The following is a 25,437-nucleotide window of genomic DNA, read 5'->3' as shown; positions in this document are numbered from 1 at the left end:
GGGGGGCTCAATATTACCTGTCTGACATCTTCTCTGTCCTTCCCTGGCGCCTCCAACGATTCGGTTCATGCACATCACGTAACTACAAACACTTCCTCCTTCTGTCAGGATCATGTCCTGTCATGATCAAGTTTGTGACTTATCCTGCTGGCCGCGATATTTCTGCACCTGCTGTTGCCTGGTGTTAGGCAACCGATTAGCAAGTGTTTACGCTATCTGTTTGTCTGTGTTGATCGCTTGCTCTCGCAAGCGTTCATTCTGTCTGTCTCTGTCTATTTGTGTTCATTTGTATTACTTGTTGTAGTTAGGGTGGCACGCTTGTCACTGGGCGACTAACGCGCGGTAATCGTGTCTTAAACGCGTTCTCTGTTGCGAATGAGTGCGGAGTTCGCGTTTAGCTAGCGTTTGTTTTTTTCCTTACTTTGTTATTTTACTGTGTGTTCCTCTATTCCTTTCTTGCTGTTTCTGTCTGTCTCTGTCTATTTGTGTTCATTTGTATTACTTGTTGTAGTTAGGGTGGCACGCTTGTCACTGGGCGACTACCGCGTGGTGATCGTGTCTTAAACGCGTTCTCTGTTGCGAATGAGTGCGGAGTTCGCGTTTAGCTAGCGTTTGTTTTTTTCCTTACTTTGTTATTTTACTGTGTGTTCCTCTATTCCTTTCTTGCTGTTTCTGTCTGTCTCTGTCTATTTGTGTTCATTTGTATTACTTGTTGTAGTTAGGGTGGCACGCTTGTCACTGGGCGACTAACGCGCGGTGATCGTGTCTTAAACGCGTTCTCTGTTGCGAATGAGTGCGGAGTTCGCGTTTAGCTAGCGTTTGTTTTTTTCCTTACTTTGTTATTTTACTGTGTGTTCCTCTATTCCTTTCTTGCTGTTTCTGTCTGTCTTTGTCTATTTGTGTTCATTTGTATTACTTGTTGTAGTTAGGGTGGCACGCTTGTCACTGGGCGACTAACGCGCGGTGATCGTGTCTTAACCGCGTTCTCTGTTGCGAATGAGTGCGGAGTTCGCGTTTAGCTAGCGTTTGTTTTTTTCCTTACTTTGTTATTTTACTGTGTGTTCCTCTATTCCTTTCTTGCTGTTTCTGTCTGTCTCTGTCTATTTGTGTTCATTTGTATTACTTGTTGTAGTTAGGGTGGCACGCTTGTCACTGGGCGACTAACGCGCGGTGATCGTGTCTTAAACGCGTTCTCTGTTGCGAATGAGTGCGGAGTTCGTGTTTAGCTAGCGTTTGTTTTTTTCCTTACTTTGTTATTTTACTGTGTTCCTCTATTCCTTTCTTGCTGTTTCTGTCTGTCTCTGTCTATTTGTGTTCATTTGTATTACTTGTTGTAGTTAGGGTGGCACGCTTGTCACTGGGCGACTAACGCGCGGTGATCGTGTCTTAAACGCGTTCTCTGTTGCGAATGAGTGCGGAGTTCGCGTTTAGTTAGCGTTTGTTTTTTTCCTTACTTTGTTATTTTACTGTGTGTTCCTCTATTCCTTTCTTGCTGTTTCTGTCTGTCTCTGTCTATTTGTGTTCATTTGTATTACTTGTTGTGGTTAGGGTGGCACGCTTGTCACTGGGCGACTAACGCGCGGTGATCGTGTCTTAAACGCGTTCTCTGTTGCGAATGAGTGCGGAGTTCGTGTTTAGCTAGCGTTTGTTTTTTTCCTTACTTTGTTATTTTACTGTGTGTTCCTCTATTCCTTTCTTGCTGTTTCTGTCTGTCTCTGTCTATTTGTGTTCATTTGTATTACTTGTTGTAGTTAGGGTGGCACGCTTGTCACTGGGCGACTAACGCGCGGTGATCGTGTCTTAAACGCGTTCTCTGTTGCGAATGAGTGCGGAGTTCGCGTTTAGCTAGCGTTTGTTTTTTTCCTTACTTTGTTATTTTACTGTGTGTTCCTCTATTCCTTTCTTGCTGTTTCTGTCTGTCTCTGTCTATTTGTGTTCATTTGTATTACTTGTTGTAGTTAGGGTGGCACGCTTGTCACTGGGCGACTAACGCGCGGTGATCGTGTCTTAAACGCGTTCTCTGTTGCGAATGAGTGCGGAGTTCGCGTTTAGCTAGCGTTTGTTTTTTTCCTTACTTTGTTATTTTACTGTGTGTTCCTCTATTCCTTTCTTGCTGTTTCTGTCTGTCTCTGTCTATTTGTGTTCATTTGTATTACTTGTTGTAGTTAGGGTGGCACGCTTGTCACTGGGCGACTAACGCGTGGTGATCGTGTCTTAAACGCGTTCTCTGTTGCGAATGAGTGCGGAGTTCGCGTTTAGCTAGCGTTTGTTTTTTTCCTTACTTTGTTATTTTACTGTGTGTTCCTCTATTCCTTTCTTGCGGTTTCTGTCTGTCTCTGTCTATTTGTGTTCATTTGTATTACTTGTTGTAGTTAGGGTGGCACGCTTGTCACTGGGCGACTAACGCGCAGTGATCGTGTCTTAAACGCGTTCTCTGTTGCGAATGAGTGCGGAGTTCGTGTTTAGCTAGCGTTTGTTTTTTTCCTTACTTTGTTATTTTACTGTGTTCCTCTATTCCTTTCTTGCTGTTTCTGTCTGTCTCTGTCTATTTGTGTTCATTTGTATTACTTGTTGTAGTTAGGGTGGCACGCTTGTCACTGGGCGACTAACGCGCGGTGATCGTGTCTTAAACGCGTTCTCTGTTGCGAATGAGTGCGGAGTTCGCGTTTAGCTAGCGTTTGTTTTTTTCCTTACTTTGTTATTTTACTGTGTGTTCCTCTATTCCTTTCTTGCTGTTTCTGTCTGTCTCTGTCTATTTGTGTTCATTTGTATTACTTGTTGTAGTTAGGGTGGCACGCTTGTCACTGGGCGACTAACGCGCGGTGATCGTGTCTTAAACGCGTTCTCTGTTGCGAATGAGTGCGGAGTTCGCGTTTAGCTAGCGTTTGTTTTTTTCCTTACTTTGTTATTTTACTGTGTGTTCTTCTATTCCTTTCTTGCTGTTTCGTCCTGTTCTGTTTATCTGTCTGCTATCGCGGTTCTTGCGATTAGCTATCTCGTTTTATCTGTTCTGCTCTTGAATGGGTGGCGACTAGATTGGCGGACATTCACCCAGTACAGCGCTTGCGCACGATCTCCTCTGTGTCAGCGTGCGCATTGCACACTGACTGTGGAGATTATCCCGCAAGCGTCACACCTTCAACCCGGAAGGAGGAAGTGTATGTAGTCACGTGACCGCCGCGTGGACTGCATCGTGGTAGGCGCCAAGGACGGACAAAGAAGATGTCAGACAGGTAAGATTGACCCCCCCACCCACCCCACACAGGTTTACTAAGAGATATCTGGATAGCAACTATCCGTGTGTCTCCCGGATCCGGATTTGAGCATCACTGGTGAGGATTGTCTTGGCTGTAGGGGAGGAGGAGGCCATACTTGGGCGGTATATTTAAATCATTTTAAATACGCCCCTGAGTGGTACTCTGCAGATTGCCACATTTGGTTAGGATTGGCATGGCTGTTGGGGAGAAGGAGGCCATACTTAGGCGGTATGTTTAAATCATTTTAACTACGCCCGAGTGGTACTCTGCAGATTGCCACATTTGGTGAGGATAAGCATGGCTGTAGGGGAGGAGGAGGTCATTCTAAAGGTGCGTACACACATGCGACTATAGTCGTTTGTAACGATCGTTCCCCGATCTTTACCAACGACGATCGTTACAAAAAACGAACCACCGACTATTAAGGCAAACGACGAACGAGCCAAATCGCTACAAAAGAAAGTTCTGTCTCGGCGGATTTTAACCAACGACGATCGTTTGCAAAAGTAGTACATCGTTGGAAACGATCGTTCGTACTAGGCTTGACATGCGCATTTCACTATTTCTCCATGGAACTTCTCATTTTTATGCGCAGGCGCAATAGTTGCTTTCTGTGATGTAACGTTCGTTCTAACGATCAGATCGTTACACACATTTTAAAACTACCTTTACTTAGGTCGTTCTTTCATCAATTAAAAGTTCGTTCGTCGTTCTTAACGAACGATCGTTGTCGCATGTGTGTACGTAGCATTAGGTTGCATATTTAAATAATTTTAAATATGCCCCGCAGTGGTTTTCTGCAAGTTGCCACATTTGGTGACGGTTAGTGATGCTCAAATACGGATCCCAGAGACACCCGGATAGTTGCTATCTGGATATCTCCCAGTAAACCTGTGCAGGGTGGGCGGGGGGCTCAATATTACCTGTCTGACATCTTCTCTGTCCATCCCTGGCGCCTCCAACGATTCGGTTCATGCACATCACGTAACTACAAACACTTCCTCCTTCTGTCAGGATCATGTCCTGTCATGATCAAGTTTGTGACTTATCCTGCTGGCCGCGATATTTCTGCACCTGCTGTTGCCTGGTGTTAGGCAACCGATTAGCAAGTGTTTACGCTATCTGTTTGTCTGTGTTGATCGCTTGCTCTCGCAAGCGTTCATTCTGTCTGTCTCTGTCTATTTGTGTTCATTTGTATTACTTGTTGTAGTTAGGGTGGCACGCTTGTCACTGGGCGACTAACGCGCGGTAATCGTGTCTTAAACGCGTTCTCTGTTGCGAATGAGTGCGGAGTTCGCGTTTAGCTAGCGTTTGTTTTTTTCCTTACTTTGTTATTTTACTGTGTGTTCCTCTATTCCTTTCTTGCTGTTTCTGTCTGTCTCTGTCTATTTGTGTTCATTTGTATTACTTGTTGTAGTTAGGGTGGCACGCTTGTCACTGGGCGACTAACGCGCGGTGATCGTGTCTTAAACGCGTTCTCTGTTGCGAATGAGTGCGGAGTTCGTGTTTAGCTAGCGTTTGTTTTTTTCCTTACTTTGTTATTTTACTGTGTTCCTCTATTCCTTTCTTGCTGTTTCTGTCTGTCTCTGTCTATTTGTGTTCATTTGTATTACTTGTTGTAGTTAGGGTGGCACGCTTGTCACTGGGCGACTAACGCGCGGTGATCGTGTCTTAAACGCGTTCTCTGTTGCGAATGAGTGCGGAGTTCACGTTTAGTTAGCGTTTGTTTTTTTCCTTACTTTGTTATTTTACTGTGTGTTCCTCTATTCCTTTCTTGCTGTTTCTGTCTGTCTCTGTCTATTTGTGTTCATTTGTATTACTTGTTGTAGTTAGGGTGGCACGCTTGTCACTGGGCGACTAACGCGCGGTGATCGTGTCTTAAACGCGTTCTCTGTTGCGAATGAGTGCGGATTTCGCGTTTAGCTAGCGTTTGTTTTTTTCCTTACTTTGTTATTTTACTGTGTGTTCCTCTATTCCTTTCTTGCTGTTTCTGTCTGTCTCTGTCTATTTGTGTTCATTTGTATTACTTGTTGTAGTTAGGGTGGCACGCTTGTCACTGGGCGACTAACGCGCGGTGATCGTGTCTTAAACGCGTTCTCTGTTGCGAATGAGTGCGGAGTTCGCGTTTAGCTAGCGTTTGTTTTTTTCCTTACTTTGTTATTTTACTGTGTGTTCCTCTATTCCTTTCTTGCTGTTTCTGTCTGTCTTTGTCTATTTGTGTTCATTTGTATTACTTGTTGTAGTTAGGGTGGCACGCTTGTCACTGGGCGACTAACGCGCGGTGATCGTGTCTTAAACGCGTTCTCTGTTGCGAATGAGTGCGGAGTTCGCGTTTAGCTAGCGTTTGTTTTTTTCCTTACTTTGTTATTTTACTGTGTGTTCCTCTATTCCTTTCTTGCTGTTTCTGTCTGTCTCTGTCTATTTGTGTTCATTTGTATTACTTGTTGTAGTTAGGGTGGCACGCTTGTCACTGGGCGACTAACGCGCGGTGATCGTGTCTTAAACGCGTTCTCTGTTGCGAATGAGTGCGGAGTTCGCGTTTAGCTAGCGTTTGTTTTTTTCCTTACTTTGTTATTTTACTGTGTGTTCCTCTATTCCTTTCTTGCGGTTTCTGTCTGTCTCTGTCTATTTGTGTTCATTTGTATTACTTGTTGTAGTTAGGGTGGCACGCTTGTCACTGGGCGACTAACGCGCGGTGATCGTGTCTTAAACGCGTTCTCTGTTGCGAATGAGTGCGGAGTTCGCGTTTAGCTAGCGTTTGTTTTTTTCCTTACTTTGTTATTTTACTGTGTGTTCCTCTATTCCTTTCTTGCTGTTTCTGTCTGTCTTTGTCTATTTGTGTTCATTTGTATTACTTGTTGTAGTTAGGGTGGCACGCTTGTCACTGGGCGACTAACGCGCGGTGATCGTGTCTTAAACGAGTTCTCTGTTGCGAATGAGTGCGGAGTTCGCGTTTAGCTAGCGTTTGTTTTTTTCCTTACTTTGTTATTTTACTGTGTGTTCCTCTATTCCTTTCTTGCTGTTTCTGTCTGTCTCTGTCTATTTGTGTTCATTTGTATTACTTGTTGTAGTTAGGGTGGCACGCTTGTCACTGGGTGACTAACGCGCGGTGATCGTGTCTTAAACGCGTTCTCTGTTGCGAATGAGTGCGGAGTTCGCGTTTAGCTAGCGTTTGTTTTTTTCCTTACTTTGTTATTTTACTGTGTGTTCCTCTATTCCTTTCTTGCTGTTTCTGTCTGTCTCTGTCTATTTGTGTTCATTTGTATTACTTGTTGTAGTTAGGGTGGCACGCTTGTCACTGGGCGACTAACGCGTGGTGATCGTGTCTTAAACGCGTTCTCTGTTGCGAATGAGTGCGGAGTTCGCGTTTAGCTAGCGTTTGTTTTTTTCCTTACTTTGTTATTTTACTGTGTGTTCCTCTATTCCTTTCTTGCGGTTTCTGTCTGTCTTTGTCTATTTGTGTTCATTTGTATTACTTGTTGTAGTTAGGGTGGCACGCTTGTCACTGGGCGACTAACGCGCGGTGATCGTGTCTTAAACGCGTTCTCTGTTGCGAATGAGTGCGGAGTTCGCTTTTAGCTAGCGTTTGTTTTTTTCCTTACTTTGTTATTTTACTGTGTGTTCCTCTATTCCTTTCTTGCTGTTTCTGTCTGTCTTTGTCTATTTGTGTTCATTTGTATTACTTGTTGTAGTTAGGGTGGCACGCTTGTCACTGGGCGACTAATGCGCGGTGATCTTGTCTTAAACGCGTTCTCTGTTGCGAATGAGTGCGGAGTTCGCGTTTAGCTAGCGTTTGTTTTTTTCCTTACTTTGTTATTTTACTGTGTGTTCCTCTATTCCTTTCTTGCTGTTTCTGTCTGTCTTTGTCTATTTGTGTTCATTTGTATTACTTGTTGTAGTTAGGGTGGCACGCTTGTCACTGGGCGACTAACGCGCGGTGATCGTGTCTTAAACGCGTTCTCTGTTTCGAATGAGTGCGAAGTTCGCGTTTAGCTAGCGTTTGTTTTTTTCCTTACTTTGTTATTTTACTGTGTGTTCTTCTATTCCTTACTTGCTGTTTCGTCCTGCTCTGTTTATCTGTCTGCTATCACGGTTCTTGCGATTAGCTATCTCGTTTTATCTGTTCTGCTCTTGAATGGGTGGCGACTAGATTGACAGACATTCACCCAGTACAGCGCTTGCGCACGATCTCCTCTGTGTCAGCGTGCGCATTGCACACTGACTGTGGAGATTATCCCGCAAGCATCACACCTTCAACCCGGAAGGAGGAAGTGTATGTAGTCACGTGACCGCCGCGTGGACCGTATCGTGGTAGGCGCCAAGGACGGACAAAGAAGATGTCAGACAGGTAAGATTGACCCCCCCACCCACCCCACACAGGTTTAATAAGAGATATCCGGACAGCAACTATCCGGGTGTCTCCCGAATGTGGATTTGAGCATCACTGGTGAGGATTGGCATGGCTGTAGGGGAGGAGGAGGCCATACTTAGGCGGCATAGTTAAATAATTTTAAATATGCCCCGCAGTAGTTTTCTGCAAGTTGCCACATTTGGTGACGATTAGTGATGCTCAAATCCGGATCCCGGAGACACCCGTATAGTTTCCATCCAGATATCTCCCAGTAAACCTGTGCTGGGTGGGCGGTGGGCTCAATATTACCTGTCTGACGTCTTGTTTGTCCATCCCTGGCACCTCCAATGATGCGGTTCATGCGCATCACTTGACTACAAACACTTCCTCCTTCAACCCGGAAGGAGGAAGTGTTTGTAGTCTCGAGACCGACACAAGCACAGCATCATGGCAGGTGCCAGGGACGGACGAAGAAGACGTCAGACAGGTAATATTGATCCACCCACCCACCGCGCACAGGTTTACTAAGAGATATCTGGATAGCAACTAACCGTGTGTCTCCCGGATCCGGATTTGAGCATCACTGGTGAGGATTGGCTTGGCTGTAGGGGAGGAGGAGGCCATACTTGGGCGGCATATTTAAATCATTTTAAATACGCCCCTGAGATCGTGCGCAAGCGCTGTACTGGGTGAATGCCACATTTGGTGAGGATTGGCATGGCTGTTGGCGAGGAGGAGGCCATACTTAGGCGGTATGTTTAAATCATTTTAACTACGCCCGAGTGGTACTCTGCAGATTGCCACATTCGGTGAGGATAAGCATGGCTGTAGTAGGGGAGGAGGAGATCATTCTTAGGTGGCATATTTAAATAATTTTAAATATGCCCCGCAGTGGTTTTCTGCAAGTTGCCACATTTGGTGACGGTTAGTGATGCTCAAATCCGGATCCCGGAGACACCCGGATAGTTGCTATCCGGATATCTCCCAGTAAACCTGTGCAGGGTGGGCGGGGGGCTCAATCTTACCTGTCTCACATCTTCTTTGTCCATCCCTGGTGCCTCCAACTATGCGGTCCATGCACATCACGTAACTACAAACACTTCCTCCTTCTGTCAAGATCATGTCCTGTCATGATCATGTTTGTGACTTATCCTGCTGGCCGCGATATTTCTGCGCCTGCTGTTGCCTGGTGTTAGGCAACCGATTAGCAAGTGTTTACGCTATCTGTTTGTCTGTGTTGATCGCTTGCTCTCGCAAGCGTTCATTCTGTCTGTCTCTGTCTATTTGTGTTCATTTGTATTACTTGTTGTAGTTAGGGTGACACGCTTGTCACTGGGCGACTAACGCACGGTGATCGTGTCTTAAACGCGTTCTCTGTTGCGAATGAGTGCGGAGTTCGCGTTTAGTTAGCGTTTGTTTTTTTCTTTACTTTCTTATTTTACTGTGTGTTCCTCTATTCCTTTCTTGCTGTTTCTGTCTGTCTCTGTCTATTTGTGTTCATTTGTATTACTTGTTGTAGTTAGGGTGGCACGCTTGTCACTGGGCGACTAACGCGCGATGATCATGTCTTAAACGCGTTCTCTGTTGCAAATGAGTGCGGAGTTCGCGTTTAGCTAGCGTTTGTTTTTTTCCTTACTTTGTTATTTTACTGTGTGTTCTTCTATTCCTTTCTTGCTGTTTCGTCCTGTTCTGTTTATCTGTCTGCTATCGCGGTTCTTGCGATTAGCTATCTCGTTTTATCTGTTCTGCTCTTGAATGGGTGGCGACTAGATTGGCGGACATTCACCCAGTACAGCGCTTGCGCACGATCTCCTCTGTGTCAGCGTGCGCATTGCACACTGACTGTGGAGATTATCCCGCAAGCGTCACACCTTCAACCCGGAAGGAGGAAGTGTATGTAGTCACGTGACCGCCGCGTGGACTGCATCGTGGTAGGCGCCAAGGACGGACAAAGAAGATGTCAGACAGGTAAGATTGACCCCCCCACCCACCCCACACAGGTTTACTAAGAGATATCTGGATAGCAACTATCCGTGTGTCTCCCGGATCCGGATTTGAGCATCACTGGTGAGGATTGGCTTGGCTGTAGGGGAGGAGGAGGCCATACTTGGGCGGTATATTTAAATCATTTTAAATACGCCCCTGAGTGGTACTCTGCAGATTGCCACATTTGGTTAGGATTGGCATGGCTGTTGGGGAGAAGGAGGCCATACTTAGGCGGTATGTTTAAATCATTTTAACTACGCCCGAGTGGTACTCTGCAGATTGCCACATTTGGTGAGGATAAGCATGGCTGTAGGGGAGGAGGAGGTCATTCTTAGGTTGCATATTTAAATAATTTTAAATATGCCCCGCAGTGGTTTTCTGCAAGTTGCCACATTTGGTGACGGTTAGTGATGCTCAAATACGGATCCCAGAGACACCCGGATAGTTGCTATCTGGATATCTCCCAGTAAACCTGTGCAGGGTGGGCGGAGGGCTCAATATTACCTGTCTGACATCTTCTCTGTCCATCCCTGGCGCCTCCAACGATTCGGTTCATGCACATCACGTAACTACAAACACTTCCTCCTTCTGTCAGGATCATGTCCTGTCATGATCAAGTTTGTGACTTATCCTGCTGGCCGCGATATTTCTGCGCCTGCTGTTGCCTGGTGTTAGGCAACCGATTAGCAAGTGTTTACGCTATCTGTTTGTCTGTGTTGATCGCTTGCTCTCGCAAGCGTTCATTCTGTCTGTCTCTGTCTATTTGTGTTCATTTGTATTACTTGTTGTAGTTAGGGTGGCACGCTTGTCACTGGGCGACTAACGCGCGGTGATCGTGTCTTAAACGCGTTCTCTGTTGCGAATGAGTGCGGAGTTCGCGTTTAGCTAGCGTTTGTTTTTTTCCTTACTTTGTTATTTTACTGTGTGTTCCTCTATTCCTTTCTTGCTGTTTCTGTCTGTCTCTGTCTATTTGTGTTCATTTGTATTACTTGTTGTAGTTAGGGTGGCACGCTTGTCACTGGGCGACTAACGCGTGGTGATCGTGTCTTAAACGCGTTCTCTGTTGCGAATGAGTGCGGAGTTCGCGTTTAGTTAGCGTTTGTTTTTTTCCTTACTTTGTTATTTTACTGTGTGTTCCTCTATTCCTTTCTTGCTGTTTCTGTCTGTCTCTGTCTATTTGTGTTCATTTGTATTACTTGTTGTAGTTAGGGTGGCACGCTTGTCACTGGGCGACTAACGCGCGGTGATCGTGTCTTAAACGCGTTCTCTGTTGCGAATGAGTGCGGAGTTCGCGTTTAGCTAGCGTTTGTTTTTTTCCTTACTTTGTTATTTTACTGTGTGTTCCTCTATTCCTTTCTTGCAGTTTCTGTCTGTCTCTGTCTATTTGTGTTCATTTGTATTACTTGTTGTAGTTAGGGTGGCACGCTTGTCACTGGGCGACTAACGCGCGGTGATCGTGTCTTAAACGCGTTCTCTGTTGCGAATGAGTGCAGAGTTCGCTTTTAGCTAGCGTTTGTTTTTTTCCTTACTTTGTTATTTTACTGTGTGTTCCTCTATTCCTTTCTTGCTGTTTCTGTCTGTCTCTGTCGATTTGTGTTCATTTGTATTACTTGTTGTAGTTAGGGTGGCACGCTTGTCACTGGGCGACTAATGCGCGGTTATCGTGTCTTAAACGCGTTCTCTGTTGCGAATGAGTGCGGAGTTCGCGTTTAGCTAGCGTTTGTTTTTTTCCTTACTTTGTTATTTTACTGTGTGTTCCTCTATTCCTTTCTTGCTGTTTCTGTCTGTCTCTGTCGATTTGTGTTCATTTGTATTACTTGTTGTAGTTAGGGTGGCACGCTTGTCACTGGGCGACTAATGCGCGGTTATCGTGTCTTAAACGCGTTCTCTGTTGCGAATGAGTGCGGAGTTCGCGTTTAGCTAGCGTTTGTTTTTTTCCTTACTTTGTTATTTTACTGTGTGTTCCTCTATTCCTTTCTTGCTGTTTCTGTCTGTCTTTGTCGATTTGTGTTCATTTGTATTACTTGTTGTAGTTAGGGTGGCACGCTTGTCACTGGGCGACTAACGCGCGGTGATCGTGTCTTAAACGCGTTCTCTGTTGCGAATGAGTGCGGAGTTCGCTTTTAGTTAGCGTTTGTTTTTTTCCTTACTTTGTTATTTTACTGTGTGTTCCTCTATTCCTTTCTTGCAGTTTCTGTCTGTCTCTGTCTATTTGTGTTCATTTGTATTACTTGTTGTAGTTAGGGTGGCACGCTTGTCACTGGGCGACTAACGCGCGGTGATCGTGTCTTAAACGCGTTCTCTGTTGCGAATGAGTGCAGAGTTCGCTTTTAGCTAGCGTTTGTTTTTTTCCTTACTTTGTTATTTTACTGTGTGTTCCTCTATTCCTTTCTTGCTGTTTCTGTCTGTCTTTGTCGATTTGTGTTCATTTGTATTACTTGTTGTAGTTAGGGTGGCACGCTTGTCACTGGGCGACTAATGCGCGGTTATCGTGTCTTAAACGCGTTCTCTGTTGCGAATGAGTGCGGAGTTCGCGTTTAGCTAGCGTTTGTTTTTTTCCTTACTTTGTTATTTTACTGTGTGTTCCTCTATTCCTTTCTTGCTGTTTCTGTCTGTCTTTGTCTATTTGTGTTCATTTGTATTACTTGTTGTAGTTAGGGTGGCACGCTTGTCACTGGGCGACTAACGCGCGGTAATCGTGTCTTAAACGCGTTCTCTGTCGCGAATGAGTGCGGAGTACGCGTTTAGCTAGCGTTTTTTTTTTCCTTACTTTGTTATTTTACTGTGTGTTCCTCTATTCCTTTCTTGCTGTTTCTGTCTGTCTATTTGTGTTCATTTGTATTACTTGTTGTAGTTAGGGCGGCACGCTTGTCACTGGGCGACTAACGTGCGGTGATCGTGTCTTAAACGCGTTCTCTGTTGCGAATGAGTGCGGAGTTCGCGTTTAGCTAGCGTTTGTTTTTTTCCTTACTTTGTTATTTTACTGTGTGTTCCTCTATTCCTCTCTTGCTGTTTCTGTCTGTCTCTGTCTATTCGTGTTAATTTGTATTACTTGTTGCAGTTAGGGTGGCACGCTTGTCACTGGGCGAGTAACGCGCGGTGTGCGTGTCTTAAATGCGTTCTCTGTTGCGAATGAGTGCGGAGTTCGCGTTTAGCTAGCGTTTGTTTTTTTCCTTACTTTGTTATTTTACTGTGTGTTCCTCTATTCCTTTCTTGCTGTTTCGTCCTGTTCTGTTTATCTGTCTGCTATCACGGTTCTTGCGATTAGCTATCTCGTTTTATCTGTTCTGCTCTTGAATGGGTGGCGACTAGATTGACGGACATTCACCCAGTACAGCGCTTGCGCACGATCTCCTCTGTGTCAGCGTGCGCATTGCACACTGACTGTGGAGATTATCCCGCAAGCATCACACCTTCAACCCGGAAGGAGGAAGTGTATGTAGTCACGTGACCGCCGCGTGGACCGCATCGTGGTAGGCGCCAAGGACGGACAAAGAAGATGTCAGACAGGTAAGATTGACCCCCCCACCCACCCCACACAGGTTTAATAAGAGATATCCGGACAGCAACTATCCGGGTGTCTCCCGAATGTGGATTTGAGCATCACTGGTGAGGATTGGCATGGCTGTAGGGGAGGAGGAGGCCATACTTAGGCGGCATAGTTAAATAATTTTAAATATGCCCCGCAGTAGTTTTCTGCAAGTTGCCACATTTGGTGACGATTAGTGATGCTCAAATCCGGATCCCGGAGACACCCGTATAGTTTCCATCCAGATATCTCCCAGTAAACCTGTGCTGGGTGGGCGGTGGGCTCAATATTACCTGTCTGACGTCTTGTTTGTCCATCCCTGGCACCTCCAATGATGCGGTTCATGCGCATCACTTGACTACAAACACTTCCTCCTTCAACCCGGAAGGAGGAAGTGTTTGTAGTCTCGAGACCGCCACAAGCACCGCATCATGGCAGGCGCCAGGGATGGACGAAGAAGACGTCAGACAGGTAATATTGATCCACCCACCCACCGCGCACAGGTTTACTAAGAGATATGTGGATAGCAACTAACCGTGTGTCTCCCGGATCCGGATTTGAGCATCACTGGTGAGGATTGGCTTGGCTGTAGGGGAGGAGGAGGCCATACTTGGGCGGCATATTTAAATCATTTTAACCACTTCGCCATATCTGGATGCATATATCCGTCCAGATAGGCAGTGGTGCTGCAGGCGTGTGGGGCGCGCGCCCGCGCGCGCCCCCGCTGCCTCCCACTGCCCCCCCGATCAGTGAATGGGAATATAATTCCCATTCACCGATCCAAGTCCCCGGCAGAAATACCGACGCTTTCTCATCAGAGAGCGTGGTATTTCTGCCCCCAGGAAACAACTTCTCTTCATTTTAGTTCCTAGATGCGACATCGTTCGCATCTAGGAACTTTTTGAATGTGGCCATCTTGTGGCCAAATAGTAAACTGCACCCACATACCTGTATTGAATAAAAAATACATTATTTTACATCTAAAATTGGCTATTTACCTCCCAAACTAAAATTACCCAAATACATTTTTGTATTAAAAAAAATAATAAAAAAAATTACAATTAAAAAAAACAAAAACTACATAAATAGTTACCTAAGGGTCTGAACTTTTTAAATATACATGTCAAGAGAGTATCTTATTACATTTTTTAAAATTATAAGCTTGTAAATAGTGATCGACGCAAATTGAAAAAATGCACCTTTATTTCTAAATAAAATATCGGCGCCATAAATTGTGATAGGGACGTAATTTAAATGGTGTAATAAGCGGGACAAATGGGCACATAAAATGCATGGGTTTTAATTACTGTAGCATGTATTAATTTTAAACTATAATGGCCAAAAACTGAGAAATAATGTTTTTTTTCCATTTCTATCTTAATCTTCCTGTTAAAATGTATTTACAGTAAAGTGGCTCTTAGCAAAATGTACTACCTAAAGAAAGCCTAATTAGTGGCGGAAAAAACGAGATATAGATCAATTAATTTTGATAAGTAGGGATAAAGTTATTAGCGAATGAATGGGAGGTGAACATTGCTTGGATGCATAAGATTTTCGAAGCTGTAGGCTGAAGTGGTTAAATACGCCCCTGAGTGGTACTCTGCAGATTGCCACATTTGGTGAGGATTGGCATGGCTGTTGGGGAGGAGGAGGCCATACTTAGGCGGTATGTTTAAATCATTTTAACTACGCCCGAGTGGTACTCTGCAGATTGCCACATTTGGTGAGGATAAGCATGGCTGTAGGGGAGGAGGAGGTCATTCTTAGGTTGCATATTTAAATAATTTTAAATATGCCCCCCAGTAAACCTGTGCAGGGTGGGCGGGGGGCTCAATCTTACCTGTCTGACATCTTCTCTGTCCATCCCTGGCGCCTCCAACGATGCGGTTCATGCATATCACATAACTACAAAAACTTCCTCCTTCTGTCAGGATCATGTCCTGTCATGATCATGTTTGTGACTTATCCTGCTGGCCGCGATATTTCTGCGCCTGCTGTTGCCTGGTGTTAGGCAACCGATTAGCAAGTGTTTACGCTATCTGTTTGTCTGTGTTGATCGCTTGCTCTCGCAAGCGTTCATTCTGTCTGTCTCTGTCTATTTGTGTTCATTTGTATTACTTGTTGTAGTTAGGGTGGCACGCTTGTCACTGGGCGACTAACGCGCGGTGATCGTGTCTTAAACGCGTTCTCTGTTGCGAATGAGTGCGGAGTTCGCGTTTAGCTAGCGTTTGTTTTTTTCCTTACTTTGTTATTTTACTGTGTGTTCCTCTATTCCTTTCTTGCTGTTTCTGTCTGTCTCTGTCTATTTGTGTTACCGACAGGAATTTGTCTGCCGACAGGAATTTCCCTCTGCAGGTGCATAGCACCTAGCCTGGGTGTCCTCAATTATACGCTTGTGGAGGAAATCCGCCGCGTCAGCGCACGTCTGGTGCGCTGACCACGGAGACGATTCCGCAATCGTTACATGGTGGAGTCGTGAACACTGACCTTAATTGAGGCAAGTGAGGCCTGCAGTTCTTTAGATGTTGTCCTGGGGTCTTTTGTGGCCTCTCGGATGAGTTTTCTCTGCGCTCTTGGGGTAATTTTGGTCGGCCGGCCACTCCTGGGAAGGTTCATCACTGTTCCATGTGTTTGCCATTTGTGGATAATGGCTCTCACTGTGGTTTGCTGCAGTCCCAAAGCTTCTGAAATGGCTTTATAACCTTTACCAGACTGATAGATTTCAATTACAGTACTTTTGTTCTCATTTGTTCCTGAATTTCTTTGGATCTTGGCATGATGTCTAGCTTTTGAGGTGCTTTTGGTCCACTTCTCTGTGTTAGTTAGCTCCTATTTAAGTGATTTCTTGATTGAAACAGGTGTGGCAGTAATGAGGCCTGGGGGTGACTACAGAAATTGAACTCAGGTGTAATAAACCACCTTTAAGTTATTTTTTAACAAGGGGGGGCAATCACTTTTTCACACAGGGCCATGTAGAATTGGTTTTTTTTTTTCTGACTAAATAATAAAAACCATCATTTAAAACTGCATTTTGTGTTCAATTAGGTTATCTTTGACTAATAGTTAACGGTTTTTGATGAGCAGAAACATTTAAGTGTGACAAACATGCAAAAGAATAAGAAATCAGGAAGGGGGCAAATAGTTTTTCACACCACTGTATTGTTAACATACTGTTCTTTCAAATGAGCTTATCTGCCTTATCTGCCGTGGCAGTCATGTGAACCGGGAGAGGTCAAATTACATTCACAATCAACTTGTGTTTAGACTCAAATGAGGGGGAATTAAACAGGCTGAACTCTCAAAATGCATACAGGGTACATTTCTCTATGTTTTCCTTCTGTCCTGTGCAAGAGTCCACTTTAAAGGAGTTGTCAAGCAACCCCTGCTATCCATAGTACCGCACAGCCTGCGCAGTACGTTCCGGACCACGTGGAGGTGATTGACGCTCGGGGAACGGGAGCCACCGGAGCGGCGGCGAGGGACATAGGGGCTGCCAGGGGCTGGAGGAAGCCCCGAGTAAGTAGTACTATGGGTAGCAGGAGTTGCTTGATGACTCCTTTAAAGGTGGGAACAGGTTGTATTATATGGATGTAGTCTATAGTGTTAAACATAGGGCTGGTTTTGGCCATTTTGGAGTCCCAGGCAAGGCCCTTTTTGCTCTCCCCAATCGATCCTAGACGATTGCATTATCCATTGTTTCTTGACAGAAATGGTTGATCGTTGCAGTGGATTTTGTAATAGATATAGTCATAACTGGTTACAAAACAATCACAATGTGGATTTTTTTTAAATCTGGGGATTAATTAAATACAATCTTTTTTTTCGCTTTGAATGAAACTATAAAAAAATAAAGAAGCATACCTCCCAACTTTTTGAGATAAGAAAAAGGGACACTTAAGCCACACCCCTGCCACCCCTCTAACCATGCCTCCACCACACCCCTAATCACTCATGCCATAAAGATTTCATAAGAAAAATATGTTGTTTTATAATAATAATTATAATAATAGAATCAATTAAGCAAATTTTTCTGTAGAAAAATACATATATTTACATAGATCTGTACATGAGTCCTAAAAGAGGGACAAATGAGGAGGAAAGAGGGACAGAGGGACTTGGTTTCCAAAGAGGGACTGCCCCTCCAAAAGAGGGACAGTTGGGAGCTATGATCAGATTATTTGCTAAATGGCCACCTTTACAAAGGTAGCTATGGCAAATGTCCAAACAGATTTCTGTTGACATTTGTTAAAAATAGAGTAATGCAGCTGCTACTCCCCTATCCATTTGGGAAGATACCAATCATTTGACAAAACGGGTGAACATTATACAGACTGTGGCCACCTTTAGAGGTGTCTAGTGCTGCATATACTTGCAGATAAGTTAGGTAGCGTATGTTGCGCAATTAGCGTGACCCATGTTACCTCGGTAATGCCCTAGAGATGTCGTGAACCCGCGGATTTTGGTTCACAAACAAACTTGCGAAAAAGTTTGCGAACCGGCAAACATCGCGAACCGCAATAGACTTCAATGGGCAGGCGAACTTTCAAAACTACAAACACTAATTCTGGCCACAAAAGTGATGGAAAAGATGTTTCAAGGGGTCTAACGCATGGAGGGGGGCATGGCGGAATGGGATACATGGCAAAAGTCCCGGGGAAAATTACGGATTTGACGCACAGCAGGGTTATAATCCCTAAAGGGCAGAAATCACATTGCATTCCTAAATTGGAGACATAAAGTGCTTGAAAACATCTTGCGTGTGTAGACATGGATCAGGTAGTGTAAGTCAGAGCCGGATTAAGGCTAAATGGGGCCCTAAGCAAAGTAACTGATTTGGGCCCCCATGTCGTAATAGAATCAGAAGATGCAGCTGCACAGCAATATGTCGCACACACCGGGCAGCCGAGCTACTGGTTGCTATGGGCAACAGCATGCTTTCCTCTGTGGGTGCACAATGCAGGGAATAGCAGCGGCAAAATGCAGAGTGAGAGATGAATGGCTGGGACATTTGCACTCAGGGACTGGGGCACCCCTGTGAAGAGGGCGCCAGATATCACAGCAGCAGCACTTTCCCCCTGCATCTCCAGCCTGGCAATAGCAGAAAGCTCTGGACACCGCCAAACCGGAAGCCGTTCCCCAGACAGAATTACATAACCACTCCCACCAACAAACAACCAATTTCATCCAAAAATAGACAGCCACCATGCAGCCTCCATCCCAGTGAATACGATAGTCCAGCAGAGAAGGCAGCCGCAGTGGGGGAGAATGACAGCACCAGATGAATCACATTCACCTATTGCGATCCAAGCAATAGAGGTCCCGTCATCCGGAGCCCATCTGTCTCCTCTAGAGTGCTGCCGCTCTGTTACTACTACTATTACTACTTCCTACTTCATGTCTGATCTGAGAATCAGGAAGTTCAGAGCGAGCGGCTGCACTGTAGAAGAGACAGATGGGTTTCAGATGACGGGATCTCTATTGCTTGGATCATGGATAGGTGAGTGAGCGTTTGCCATCTGCTGCTATCATTCTTGCTGCAGCTGTGGTTCTCTGTGGGAAGGGAGGGTGGAGTGGGCAGCGGCAGAGCGCACAGTAGCAGGAGGGGGACCTAGGAGGAGAGCCTGGCTCTGAAGACAATCAGCAGCGCACGGCATCATTTGACAAGACAAGACAAATAACATTTATATCGCGCTTTTCTCCTGGTGGACTCAAAGCGCCAGAGCTGCAGCCACTAGGACGCGCCCTATAGGCAGTAGCAGTGTTAGAGAGACTTGCCTACGGTCTCCTACTGAATAGGTGCTGGCTTACTGAACAGGCAGAGCTGAGATTCGAACCCTGGTCTCCTGTGTCAGCGGCAGAGCCCTTAAAGTGACTCCAAGCAGTGCCTGTGGATATGCCTTTAAGCATACCCACAACTAATTCATTACATCCTCACACCTACCAGCATGATGTTTGTTATTATATCCCCCTGGGTTCCTTATATTTCATTGCATTGTGCTGAATCGAGCTGCCAACTTTGGAGAAAAGTCGTCCTGTGGCCGTGATTTCGATCGTAAAAATATCAAATATATATATCATTGGAAAGAGGAGAAAAAGAGCTTTAAAATGATATTCATCTTTCCATAGTTACTGCACTGCTCAGAGTCTCTTTAACCATTATACCATCCAGCCACCGCTGACTTTGGAGAAAAGTCGTCCTGTGGCCGCGATTTCAATCGCGAAAATATCGAAAACTAAAAGGCATAGAGCAGCTGTTTATATATCATTGGAAAGGGGATAAAGAGAGCTTTAAAATGATATGAATCTTTCCATAGTTACTGCACTGCTCAGAGTCCCTTTAACCATTATACCATCCAGCCACCGCTGACTTTGGAGAAAAGTCGTCCTGTGGCTGCGATTTCAATCGCGAAAATATCGAAAACTAAAAGGCATAGAGCAGCTGTTTATATATCATTGGAAAGAGGAGAAAGAGAGCTTTAAAATGATATGAATCTTTCCATAGCTACTGCACTTCTCAGAGTACCTTTAACCATTATACCATCCAGCCACCGCTGACTTTGGAGAAAAGTCGTCCTGTGGCCGCGATTTCAATCGCGAAAATATCGAAAACTAAAAGGCATAGAGCAGCCGTTTAGATATCATTGGAAAGAGGAGAAAGAGAGCTTTAAAATGATATGCATCTTTCCATAGTTACTGCACTGCTCAGAGTCTCTTTAACCATTATACCATCCAGCCACCGCTGACAGGATGGCAAGGGCTGGTTTATGTGCTAATGGGGCCCCTTTGACTCTGAATGGGGCCCCAAGCGACTGCTTTTGTTGCCTGGTCGGTAATCCGGCCCTGGTGTAAGTAGTGTACTGCTTCACACTTACACTACTCGGTCTCTCATTCAGTCCACAGCATCTAATGGCCCATACTCACGGGCTACAATTGTCGCCGCAACACGTGGCGCGCGTGTGTTGCGGCGACAGGTCGCCTGTGAGTGTGAGGCGTTGCACGGGCGCGCCCCCCGAACCGTCGCTCGTCGCTGCTGTCGCCAGGCAATTGGCGGGGTCAATCGCCTGGCGACAGTTGCCGCCGCAACTGTCGCTAGTCCGCGTGGGTATGCGGACTAGCGACAGCAACAACCAGGGAATACCTAGAACTTCCGGCGGGGGGAGGAACAACAGCACAGTTTCCGCCGCATTAGTATGCCGTGTGTATGCGGAGGGACCTGGCGACCAGCTGTCGCCGGCATCTCTAGCTCACACGCTCCCGTGTGCTAGCGACATGCCAGAAATGTTGCCCGTGACTATGGGCCATTAGACTTATGCAATCCCTGGAAATAGTTGCAAAAACAACCTAACACCCTGGACTGACTTCAAAAGTATTAGTGAGGAAGAGATCTAAGACATCCTCCATCGACTCATCCAGACAACCTGCGACCTGGACCCTGGACCAACTAAACATATGCTGAAATGCCCTGACCTGCTTGGTCCAGCATTTCACAAAATAGTAAATTGCTCTCTGCAAGCAGGGAGGTTTCCTACCTCTCTAAAAGAAGGAATCATCAAGCCCCTTCTTAAAAAACCTTTCATGGATCCAGATGCAATGAGCAGCTACAGACCTGTCTCCAATCTCCCCTTCTTAAGTAAAGTTATTGAAAAGGCTGTCTATCTACAACTTGAAACCAGGCTGTCAGTAAACAACATCCTGGACCCTCTACAATCTGGCTTTAAGAAACACCACAGCTGTGAAACAGCCCTCATCCAAGTCTGCAACGATCTGCTCATGGCAAGGGACAGAGGGGAATGCTCCATCCTAATCCTGTTGGATCTTTCAGCGGCTTTTGATACAGTTGACCATGAAATCCTGCTTAACAGACTGCAGGAGTACTGTGGCATCAGTGGATCAGTCCTCCAGTGGTTCAGATCATTCCTGACTGACAGAACACAGAGAGTATCCCTAGGACCTATAATGTCCAAACCTGTACCTCTACTATTCGGAGTGCCACAAGGATCAATCATATCCCCTCTGCTGTTTGCAATCTACATGTTGCCACTCGGTACACTTATCCAACGACATGGCCTAAAGAAGACAGCACCATCCCTGGAACTATTCAACTCTAGACTGAAAAGCGCTTTACAAATGTTATTTGTTGTTGTTGTTGACAGACCAAACTCACTGTGCAACGCACCGCAAACAGATGGCCGTGCTGGTGCGCACGTTGGCGAGAGTACAGGCCATGGCGGCTTTCCAGCCCATATGGTCGGGCTGAGGTAGCTCAATGACAGAACAAAAGTGACTGTCCAGCTGATCGAATTTGGTCTGTCCACAATGAAGCAACTATCTTATTTTCTTGGGTGTGTCCCCCAACACACTCAAATAGGTAATTGCTTCATTGTGATACGCAAGCCCCTTCACCGCGGCAAGGTAATGATCACGAAGGGGAATTGACACATGTATATGCCTTTTGTTTTGTTGTTGCAGCCGCAGTGCAGCCAGAAAAATTAGGCAGGCATGTACAAGCACCAGAAAAATTATTAATAGCGGCCGCTGCTAGAAGCGGCCTTAAAAATTCAGGAATCCGCCTAGAGTCCTGGACCCTGTTGGTGGTGGCGGAGAAGGCAGTCAAGCGGCCTGCAGGCAGAGATGCTGTGTGGGGACTGACTTTGTCTTCGGGCAGGCAGTAGCCCTCCGGAATCCATGCCTCATTCATTTTGATGAAGGTGAGGTACTGAACACTTTTTTGACCTAGGCGACTTCTCTTCTCACTGACAATGCCTCCAGCTGCGCTGAAGGTCCTTCCTGACAGGACGCTTGAGGCAGGGCAAGACAGAAGTTGGCAAATTGTGACAGCTCTGGCCACAGGTCAAGTCTGCGCATCCGGTAGTCCAGGGGTTCATCACTGCTCTTAAGGTCAGTTAGTTGGCTACCTGCCAGTTGAGGCATTGGTCGAGGGTGGATCCGGAAGGGCTAAGGCGAGGCGTTGGACTAAAGAATGTCCGCATGTCCGACATTACCATGAGATCGCTAGAGCATCCTGTCCTTGCCTGCGTGGACATGGGAGGAGGAGGAAGAGTACTGGCAGTGGCACCTTTATTCCATTGTGCTGTGACATCACCCTTAAACGTACTGTAAAGTAGGGCTGCACGAGTTTAGGGAAAAATCGAAATTGCGATTTTTCTCTCAGAATTTGCAATTTCGATTTTTCCCGATTTTTTTCTAAAAACCTGCCTCTTGCACTTTAGTGCAGCGGGGGGGGGGGGGGGGTTCGGGGTTGTTTTTTTCCTCCGGTCCACACTGCCCAGTCCGCAATGGAATGACGGCAGCGGTAGGCGGAGCGATGGAATGACGGCAGCGGTAGGCGGAGCTGTATGCTCTGTACAGCTCCGCCTACCGCTGCCGTCATTCCATCGCTATCCAGTGATTGGTAAAGCTGTATGTGCCCGGCCGCTCGCTCGAGTGGATCCGGCCCCCGCTAATTAACACTTATACATATTCACTGCTTCTGGCCAGGGCCGCCTACAGCACATGATTGACATGAGAGCAGGGAGGGGCCTTGTTAATTCTAGGGCCCTGTGGACACAGAATCCCACAAACTGAGCCCCAGCTGCTGCAGTAATGTACTGTACGTTTCCCTCATCCATCTCTGCTGCTGCTGCTGCATTGCTTTGAATCTCTCCCTACTCACGCTGTTTGCTGGGGGGGAGGGAAGCTGTGACTGTGTGGCTGGTCTCATCACACTAGTGTTGTCCAGATCATAAACGATTCGGATCTTTTATCCGAATCTATTTTGTGAGTCGAATCATCCGAATCATCAAAATGAGTGATTCGGATCGCAAAAGGGGCGGGGCCAGGAGCGACCCCCCCCCCCCCTCTCAGCGGGCAGCGGGGTCCTGGAAGCAGAGCAGAGATGGATCGCTCTGTTGAAGGGGAGGCAGCCTTGCACAGCCACAGGTAGATGAGAGAGAGGGGACATGGGTGCCACTGCCAGATATGTGTAGAGCACACATACTGGCTATAACGTGCTGCTGATTATAGGCTGTCTGTTCCGTAGTTGTGCACAGTGATCACATTGGAAAGTTTTGGCTCAGCACAGCTCAGTAACTTTGCAGGCACTGTGATTGCAGGGCAATACGATCCTCTTGCACTGCTCTAAACAGCTGCACTTCACTTCTGGGAATGCTTTGGGGAATGCTTTCTTTCACTGTGCGACGTTTGCTTTCAAAGTACACAGATGAACATATAGGTGAAATACATGTAAAGCATATGATTACAGCATGTGGGTATTACGTGCAAACATTTCTGCTCTCTGCTCGTCCCTCCTCCCTTCTCTGTCCACTCCCTGCTCTCTGTCCATCTTCTCCCCTTCTCTGTGTGTCCACCCCCCTCCCCTTCTCCTGTCCACAGCAGGGAAAGACCTGTCCTGCTATTCATTTCACCCCCGAATGCTTCGGTAGTGTTGTCCGGATCATGAACGATTCGGATCTTTGATCCGAATCTATTTTGTGAGTCGAATCATCCGAATCATCAAAATGAGTGATTCGGATCGCAAAAGGGGCGGGGCCATGAGCGACACGCCCCCCTCTCAGCGGGCAGCGGGGTCCTGCTGGAAGCAGAGCAGAGATGGATCGCTCTGTTGGAGGGGACTCAGGGGAGCCAGCCTTGCAGGGACAGGTAGAGGGGACATCGGTGCCACTGCCAGATATGTGTAGAGCACACATACTGGCTATAACGTGCTGCCCATTATAGGCTGTCTGTTCCGTAGTTGTGCACAGTGAACACATTGGAAACTTTTGGCTCAGCTCAGCTCAGTAACTTTGCAGGCACTGTGATTGACGGTGGATCCTCCTGCACTCGCTCTAAACAGCTGCACTTATCTTCTGGGAATGCTTTGGGGAATGCTTTCTTTCACTGTGCGACGTTTGCATTCAAGGTATACAGATGAACATGTAGGTGAAATACATGTAAAGCATATGATTGCAGCATGTGGGTATTACGTGCAAACATTTCTGCTCTCTGCTCATCCCTCCTCCCTTCTCTGTCCACTCCCTGCCCTCTGTCCATCTTCTCCCCTTCTCTGTGTGTCCACCCCCCTTCCCTTCTCCTGTCCTGCTAGTCATTTCACCCCCCCCCCCCCCCCCCGAATGCTTCCCTTGTAAAATGATCCGAGATTCGGATCAAAGATCCGGATCTTTTCAATGATCCGATTCGAATCATCCGGATCATTGAAAAGATCCGAACTTCCCATCTCTATGCTTCGGTAGTAAAATGATCCGATATTCGGATCAAAGATCCGGATCTTTTCAATGATCCGATTCGAATCATCCGGATCATTGAAAAGATCCGAACTTCCCATCTCTACATCACACTGCTCTCTCTAGACTCTCTCCTCCTTGTCCCTCCTCCCTGAGCTGGTGGTGGATTCTAGTTCCTGTTTCCTTGCTGTCCAACACCAGCTCAGCTCCACCCTCCATGTCTCTTCCTTACACTGCGCAGGGGCTGATGGGAGGTGGAGAAATGGAGAGAGATCAGCTAACAGCCAGATAGCATGTTTGACTGACTCTCAGCTCTACACACAGACAGCACAGAGCACTGCACAGCCAGGCTCTTGAAAAAAGTATGTATTGATGGGTGGGTGGGATTTTTTTTTTGAAGGTTTATTATTTTAAGATACATCTTAATGGGGCTTATTTTAAAGTGAATCTTAGATTATGTTTATTTATAGTTACCTGGATCTCCCTCCATCCCCATGAGCACTGTGGCCTCACTCCTTGTCCTTCTTGCACTATGCATCCCAGTAATCCGTCCAGCCGCACTCCTCTGCGCATACGCGAGTTGACCGCGCATGCACCCCTTGTTTCGCTCCCAAAGACTGGAGCATTCTGTGTGTGCGCAGTAGTACCACAAGCATACGCAGAAGCCTACGACTGGCACGGTGACTATATGGATTACCAGGAGTCAAAGCGTCAGAACAAAGGGGGTGAAGAGGATGGTAAGGGAGGCCACATTCCTCATGGGGCTGGAGGAATCCCCAGGTCAGTATAAATGAGGCCCAGTGTACCATCTCAGGTACACTTTAAAAGATACCAGAGCCATAAGCGTCTCCCTCCTTTGTCACCTAAATGCCCCCCTGCAGCCTCTTCTGTGTAACTGGGTCAGTGAGTAAGTTGCAGTAGTGCGCGGCACTGGCCCGGCTGCGCAAGTCCTATATCGCGCAATCACGGCCAGGAGCAATGCACAACGTACCCGTGACACGCACATGTGCAACTTGCCTACCTGGAAGGGGGTGCAAGGGGGCAATTAGGTAACACACAGGAAGGGGCTGGAAT

The sequence above is a fragment of the Hyperolius riggenbachi genome, chromosome 11, assembly GCF_040937935.1.
Source record: "Hyperolius riggenbachi isolate aHypRig1 chromosome 11, aHypRig1.pri, whole genome shotgun sequence".
NCBI lineage: Eukaryota > Metazoa > Chordata > Amphibia > Anura > Hyperoliidae > Hyperolius > Hyperolius riggenbachi.
The sequence above is the reverse complement of the archived record's forward strand: the minus strand, read 5'-3'. Positions refer to the sequence as shown.